The following is an 8,292-nucleotide window of genomic DNA, read 5'->3' as shown; positions in this document are numbered from 1 at the left end:
GTCCATTTTGGAAATCAGTGTTGTTTTTCTTGTCTTTCTCCTACGGACTTGACCATTGAAACCCTCTTTCAGTCTCTGCCCCACCCCCGACCCCAGTCTGTCAGCAGGGGTTGTGAACTTATCTGCGAACACCCTGGAGAAGGTGGAACCTAACACCATTGTTCCGCACACCACAAGAGGCATGAAGACAAGATAGTGAGATAGCAGGGTCAAGGGGAGTTGTCCCAGGCAAGCCCAGGTGAGCCAAGTCTTGATCTCAGTCCATTTGAGAGCCCAGAATTAACAAGACAGTGAAAGCAGCTTCTGAAGGAAAAGTTCCATGTAATGGTTCCTAGAACATCACCCAAGTTATGAGGCTTTCACTCTTTTTGCCTTTTCTCCACCAGTCTCCTAAAAGATGCCTACACTCCAACCATCAGTAGTTACTGTTCCCCAAACTCATTGTGCTTTCCTGATTCTTTGCCTCAACTAAGATCCCTCCCTCTGCTTGGAATATTCTCTCTGCCCCAACCTCAACATACTGAGGTCTATTCATTTATGAAGATCAAATTCCACTGTATAGGAGGTCTTCATCTATCACCACAAATTGAAACAGTCATCTTCACCCCTGAACTCTTGAAGTATTCCATTGATTTCTCTTTCCCCTAAGGATTTGCCTAGAAATGGAAGAGGCCACCTGCTACGGGGGAAAACTCTGACTTTGGTTTGATGGTGACAATGATAAATATTTTTGAACATTTACCATATGTTAGGGGCTTTCTGGGCGGCCCAGTAGTAAAGAATCCACCTGCCAATGCAGGAGATGAAAGAGATATGGGTTCAGTCCCTGGGTGAGGAAGATCCCCTAGAGAAGGAAATGGCAATTCATTCCAGAATTCTTGCCTGGAAAATTCCATGGACAGAGGAGACTGGCAGGCTACAGTCCATGGGTTGGTAAAGAGTCAGACACAATACACACACCATATGTTAAGCACATACTAAGTGCATTTCTCACTTAATCTTCACAACTCTCACAAGTGAATATTATTATTTGTCCAATTTTGCAGAGGAGGAAATAGCAGCTCACAGGCACTTGTCACATAGCAAGACAGTGGAAATCAGGATTCAAACACGTATTAGCAGAATCCAGAGCTCATGCTCTGGGTCCTGAGACCAATTCATTACTAGCTTTATGAATTTGCACAACTCAATCTCTCTGAACCTTACTTTCCTCATCTGTAAAATGGAATAATATTGATACCTTGTTGGGATTATTGTGAGGACTAAATGAGATCACAAAGAATCTGTCTGCAATGCAGGAGACCTGGGTTCAATCCCTGGGTTGGGAAGATCCCCTGGAGCAGGGAATGGCCACCCATTGCAGTATTCTTGCCTGGAGAATTCCATGGACAGAGGAGCCTGATAGGCTATAGTTCATGGTCACAAAGAATCAGACATGACTGAGTGACTAATTAACAAATGAGATCTTGCATTTGTTAGCACCTTGCATGGTGTCAGTTCTTTGTCAAGGGTGGTTTCTTGATAATTCATGGTGCATATAACTGGTGTTTTGTCTATTTAGGATGTAAGCTTCAATAGAGCTGGAAATGAGTCTCATTCACTTAGTTTCCCTCGGGACTTGGCAGAGTGATTGCTCAATGATATTTATCAATGGAATATGTCATTTACTTTCTTCCCTTGTAGGCTTTCAAAAACAGAGTCTGCATGGGAGGAATTGGCCCTGCTGTGTGATATTGAAGCACAGGCTGCAAAATCTTTTCTACCCCTAAAGTTCTAATCCAGAAATTATGCATGAGGAATTTTCTCTCTTCCAATTACTTCCTACATCCCAAGAAAATTTCTTACAGTAGTTTCAGTATTTTATCTGGCCCAGATCTAGAGACTCAAATAGAGTAACCAACCATCTTGGTTTGCCTGGGTCTGTCCCAGTTTCAGCACTGAAAATCCTGCATCCCCGGAAACTTCCAGGTTGCTGGACAAACTGGGACAATCAGTCAGCATACAGTCAAACAGCAAGATTCTTGATAATAATTTATTGAACACATACTACGTATCAGGCACAATGCAAGTGCTTTATGCTTGTACTCTGGCCAAATCCTGCCTGCAACTCTGGAAGCTGATGGTTCTGCAGAAGCAGATGTAATAGTTCATAGTACAGACCATAAAGAAATTCAAAGGAAAGGATTAAAAAAAATCTAGCTAGTTTTCCATGGGCTCCTCTCACATGTGACTTTTGGAGGGGCACAGGTGTTCATATTTACCTTCCCGGAAGTAGCTGAGGGAGGAGCCAGGTTTCCTGTTGATCACATTTAATCTCACTCACTCAACTACAAGTTCTCTTTCAAACAGTTTGGAAGCACAGGCTTTGCATGGCAGCATGGGACCATAAAAAAGACCATGCAAGATGAAACAGTGCTGAGCAATCTTAATAATCAGTGGGAAATGATGTCAATTTTGTGATATTTAAATGTTTTGTCAAAACATTAAAAATACTGTCAACCATAAGCATATAGGGAAACAAGAAAACACTCGTTTTAAGTGTATAGGTAAACATACTAAAGCTAATGCTTGTTTTCAGTTCAGTTCAGTTCAGTCGCTCAGTCGTGTCCGACTCTTTGCGACCCCATGAATCGCAGCACGCCAGGCCTCCCTGTCCATCACAAACTCCCGGAGTTCACATGCTTGTTTTAGTAGATGGTAATTTAAAATATTAGAGACACTGGGAATTTAAGTGTTCTATTTCTTTGTCAAAAAATTCTCAAGAGCCATGTGAATGTGCTTGTCTTCTCATCATGTAACTTTATAATAGAGATGTACAAGCCTGTTTTCCTATGCCTTCGCACATTGTTGTACTTCTAAGTTTAGATTAGCTTCCAACATTTCTTCCTTTGCATTCTCAATGTTACAAAACACATCTGAGAATTCCTGTAGTTTTCGCTACCCTCACTTCTCAGATATCTTCGTTCATCTTTTTAATCACAGCCACATTCCTCGTTTAATGTTAATAAGTTCCCCTTCAATAAGTTTCTCTGGCTGCATGTCTAGAACTTCTCACATTCAGCTATTTCTTCTATTTATATGCAATTCGAATTCACTTCCAGCATTATTTTGTTGTTGTTGTTTTCTTGCTTCCCTTTCATTTTTGTTGGCCAATTCCTTCTTCTGATTATCCATGTTTGTAACATGTCATATGGGTTTATCACTTGGAGACAAGGAAGCAACGCAACTGAAGACTTTGCTGTCAGTATATGAACTTAACAACAGATACCCAGTGACCATTCACAACAGACTCTGAAAGAAGTGATGTGATTGTTCATGGTCATACTGCACATGTTATCTATGTAGGAATTTGTGGACTAAAGAACTAGCAGCAAAGCTTGTAATTTCATACAGGGCTTCCCTGTCAACTCAGATGATAAAGACTCTGCCTGCAAAGCAGAGGACACAGGTGCAATCCCTGGGTCAGAAAGATCCCCTGGAGAAGGGAATGGCTACCCACTCCAGTATTCTTGCCTGGAGAATTCCACAGACAGAGGAGCCTGGCGGGCTACAGTCCACAGGGTCGCAAAGAGTCAGACACAGCTGAGCGATGAACACTCTTCAATATATCATGTAACTGAAATTTAAACTGTGTCACTGAGATCTGGTGCTATTGAACTAAACTGTGATAAACTGAATTTTGTCCTTATTCAGATCAGATCAGATCAGTCACTCAGTCGTGTCCGACTCTTTGCGAACCCCATGAATCACAGCATGCCAGGCCTCCCTGTCCATCACCAATTCCCGGAGTTCACTGAGACTCACGTCCATCGAGTCAGTGATGCCATCCAGCCATCTCATCCTCTGTCGTCCCCTTCTCCTTCTGCCCTCAATCCCTCCCAGCATCAGAGTCTTTTCCAATGAGTCAACTCTTCGCATGAGGTGGCCAAAGTACTGGAGTTTCAGCTTTAGCATCATTCCTTCCAAAGAAATCCCAGGGCTGATCTCCTTCAGAGTGTCCATATTAGAACCAGGCAAAGCGAGAACCAGTGATACTTAAGTATTTCATCTCTGGCTCAACCCCCTCTGCTTTAAAAAGAATCTATTTCCTATTCCTGTGGACCATCTCACCACTCTTTAAATTAGGGAATGCAAATATGGGCAAGGGGGAACCAATATTCAGATTCCATTTAGATCACAAAACTGGTTATTGGGTTACTTTCAGACTTTGATATGGAAATATCAGAGAGCTTTTGTTGACTGCCCCTGTGTGCCAATAAATATTTGGTACTCTAACAAACTTTGTGACAATCATATCTATACAAATATATGGGGTAGACAAAAGTATGCTCATTTTACAATTGAGAATACAACCTCAAAAAGATGATGTAATTTGACCAGGGTTACCTGGAGAGAGGAGCCTGACAGGCTATGGTCCACAGGGTTGCAAAGAATCGGACATGACTGAAGAGGCTTAGCATGCACACATGCACAGATCAAGTGACTGTGCCAATACTGGAATGTGAGTCTGTCTAAATTTAAGTCCTTGCATTTGCTCTTCACTATTCTGCTTTCCATAACGTTTTACATCATTACCCCTTCATTGCCTATATGAGCGGGGTATCTGTAATTCCATTCTCTGGTGCTGTTTGTGATCTATGGTATTGTAACCAAAGCAGAGTTTAAATGAATAGTTCTGTGGACTGATCCCAGAGTTCTGGAAAACAAATTTCTTTGGGTATGTAAATTTTAAAGGTGAAAAACTTCCATAGATATCCCAGAATATTCCTGAAGGTTTCATTGGTGGCTCAGAAGAAACCTGCTACAATATTTCCAAATTATCAGAAAAGAAATGACAGCAAAATGCTAGTGCTCAGCTTTTATTTTTGATGGTGGCTAGGAGAGAAGAACAGGTTCCCCTGGTCTGCCTGGGCCAACCAAGTTTCATCCCTGGGAGCCTGGACCAGTTCAGAGCCTCTCTAAACATGGATTTGAAGGTGATAGGAATCAGGTTTAAGGAGGCAGAATTCAGACATCTCCTAAACCACTGGCCCTCAAACTTGGCTGCACATTGGAATTACCTGGTCATCTTTTAAACCACTGATGCCTCCGCCCATACCTAGAAATGATTTCACTGGCCCTGGGTGAAGCCTGGGTATTAAGATTTTTTTTTTAAGTTTCCCGATGAGTTTAATATGTAACAAAGTTTGAGAAAAACTGATCTATGCAATCTAATAAAAGGTTGTTGCAGATAATAATGTCAATAACAATGGTATTATTAGTACTTGGAATGCAGTTTCACTGGATGAAGTTATAGCTCTGAATGATAGGGGCTAACACATGAATCACTTAAATAAATTTGAGAGGCGTTTTTTTTAACCAAAGGCTATAGACTGAAATACCTTTTTGAACTGTGGTCTTGAAGAAGAGTCTTGAGAGTCCCTTGGACAGCAAGGAGATCCAACCAGTCAATCCTAAAGGAAATCAGTCCTGAATATTCATTGGAAGGACTGATGCTGAAGCTGAAACTTCAATACTTTGGCCACCTGATGTGTAGAACTGACTCATTTGAAAAGACCCTGACGCTGGGAAAGATTGAAGGCGGGAAGAGGAAGGGGACGACAGAGGATGAGATGGTTGAATGGCATCACCAGCTCAACGGATGTGAGTTTGAGTAAACCCTGGGAGTTGGTGATGGACAGGGAGGCCTGGTGTGCTGCAGTCCATGGGATTGCAAAGAGTTGGACACAGCTGAGTGACTAAACTGAACTGATAGGCTGAAAAATAAAACTGGATGTAGTTTACTTAAAAGCAAACACAAGACAATGATGTGTGTGTGTGTATGTGTGTGTGTACATGCAAACTAAGTCCTGAGATTGAGTTGACAGTCAATGAGGACTTCAGATTTATCTGTAAGAGAATACATTGATGTGTCACTTGTAGTTAAGAATAAAGTAGGTTTTCTAATTTATTATTCGGGAGGCTTCAGGCACATGGACAATTGTTTATCTATCTGTGTTTGTCTGTTTCTAAAAGAGGTGTTTTATTCCTTTGAGCTACAACCTCTGAGTGGAGAAAGGACGTTTCACTCAGAGTGGGCAGAGTCGCCAGACAGTTGGAGATAACATAGGAAAAAGGAAATAAACAAGGAGTAACTTAATTTTGTCCCAGACTTTGGCATAGGCACAAAAAAATAAGTCATTCTTTCTTCCAAAAGAAAGGGCACTATTTGTAACTCTAGAGACTGTCTTGTTCTGAATCACTTGCCATCTGTTTTGTGGGAGAGACACAAGCTGATTTTTTTCCTTCAACTATCATGGAGATTTTGTTTAAACTGAAGCATTATTCAAGTGACTAAGTAAAGTGCAGAAAAACCTCCTGAGGTTGCAGAAGTGAGCAAAAATATGGCTAAGAGACTTTATTGTATACACATGTAAGGTCATAAATTATAGTGAAATTATCTAAAATGTTTGCATGGGATAGCACCCCAGAGTGGTACTTATTGCCAAAAAAGAGCACCTTGAAAATATTGTAGACTACAGAACTGGAGGTGGCCCAAAAGAAAATGAGAAAAATAACTAATGTCACTTATTGGGTGGGTACAATATTCTAGTCATATTCTAAGCACCTTGCTTCAGTGATCTCATTGTGTCCTTACAAAGCAATATGTTATGATCAGCCTGATCTCCAGATGAAGATGGGATTAGCTCACCCGAGGTGATTCTATAAGAAGCAGCACGGTCCCCTAGCAAGTCACTCAGCCTCTTACCGCGCTGCCCGGCAGCAGGAAGAATGATGTTTCCCAAAGCAAGTGCTGTGGAACACCAGGTACCATGCCAGGCACAATGGCAGAAACAACTCCACAGCTGAATTTACAGAGCAAAACTTCTTTCTTTACTAACAATATGTCTGTAATACATTAAGAGGAATCTGAAAGTGATTCAGATCGCAAGATTTGACTTGAGAGTTCTATTTTCACAGATTGCATGCTGTGTCAGGAGATGGAAGAGTTTCCTTATGGAGAAGATGAAATGAGATAAACCTTTTGTGGAGGGGTACTGAGTAAAGGGGCCTGGCAACGATAGACCTATATATTTGTTCCTAAAGAGACTCAGCTGGAGGGAGGTGCAATGCTGGATATGGGGAGCACCAGGGGCAGGAAAGGAAGATGGCACAGCAGTGGAGAACAGGGAGGAAGCAGAACCAGAAGGATCAAAGCAGCAGCTGTGGTGAGCATCAGGGAAGAATGTCTCAATTTGTATGCACCCAGGACACAACTCGACACAAGAGGTGAACTAAGGACTCAGGCAAGAATCAAGTTTCTAGAAGAAGGACCAGAGCTGGGGTGTGAGAGTTAGGACAAGTGAGAAGACATGGATCAGGGGCTGCTGCTTAAGGCTTGGGTCCCACCAGCCAGAAGACAGGTCACTTCTCGCATCTTCCCTTTGATCTGCATCAGCGTTCACTCTGCTCTTGCAGAGAAAATGCAGAGAACCTACTAGGAGCACCCTGAGGCCATGTGACCCAGTCTGGCTTCTGCCAGCCTATCCCGAGGAGTACTAGGTCAGCCTTGATTTCAGGCTCCCTTCCTCCCCGACTCCAGCGGTGCTCCTGCCTTCTGAAAGGGCATGTGTGTGGCATCCTTGCCTCAGCCTTTTTCTCTCTGTCAGCATTCACTTGTTCTCACCATTGGAGGTCAAGGCTGAAAAATGTGAATTGGTTACACTGGGCTTACTGGCACTATGTACTGGTGTGCACAGCAGATTTGATTTACGGTAAGTATGTCAAACACGTCAATTTGAAGCTTTGAAGTGTGGGTGTATGGTGGAGGGGTGAGGGGTGGGTACTGCATTGTGTTTTGGAGAACACTGTAGAAGTTTTGTCTATGTTTTTCGCCTGGGGAATAATTCAATTCCCAGTTTGATTCCAGAGAAACCATAAAATCAATCCAGATTAAAAAAAAAAAATCACACAATCAAGCATGCAGAAGAACCCAAGCCTTTTTCTTTTCCAGGAGAACCTCAAGTTAGAGTTTTGGAAATGAACACAAGGTTTCCAGGGAAGGAAAGTGAGCCTTCCTTGTTGGCCCTTCCTCTTCCTCATCCCCTCTTCGTCTTCTCTCTCCTCTTCCTTCCCCTTTTCTTCTTTCATCAGCCCTTCAGCTGCCAGCTACTACAGAAAAGGAAGAAAGACCTGCATCACATCAGCACTCTACCTCTTATAAAATACAACAGATTCCTTTAAAAAATGGTTCCAAATGAACGTGCGCATACCCAGCCCTCGGCTTTAGTGAGGATTCTAGTTTCTGATAAA

At 42.3% G+C, this 8,292-nt stretch overlaps 1 protein-coding gene across 1 annotated transcript in view; it reads right to left on the bottom strand.

Annotated features, from left to right (window-relative positions):
- Window positions 1–5,684: 5,684 nt before the first annotated feature.
- Window positions 5,685–8,292, bottom strand: part of LOC112586211 (putative uncharacterized protein FLJ13197) — a 129,685-nt gene continuing 127,077 nt past the window's right edge. Inside the window, exon 4 of the transcript XR_006552279.2 lies at window positions 5,685–8,151. The gene's annotated coding sequence lies outside the window, so the exon portion shown is untranslated. The remainder of the gene's footprint in view (window positions 8,152–8,292) is intronic.

Source organism: Bubalus bubalis, chromosome 7 (genome assembly GCF_019923935.1).
Source record: "Bubalus bubalis isolate 160015118507 breed Murrah chromosome 7, NDDB_SH_1, whole genome shotgun sequence".
In the NCBI taxonomy this organism is placed as follows: Eukaryota; Metazoa; Chordata; class Mammalia; order Artiodactyla; family Bovidae; genus Bubalus; species Bubalus bubalis.
The sequence above is the reverse complement of the archived record's forward strand: the minus strand, read 5'-3'. Positions and strand labels throughout refer to the sequence as shown.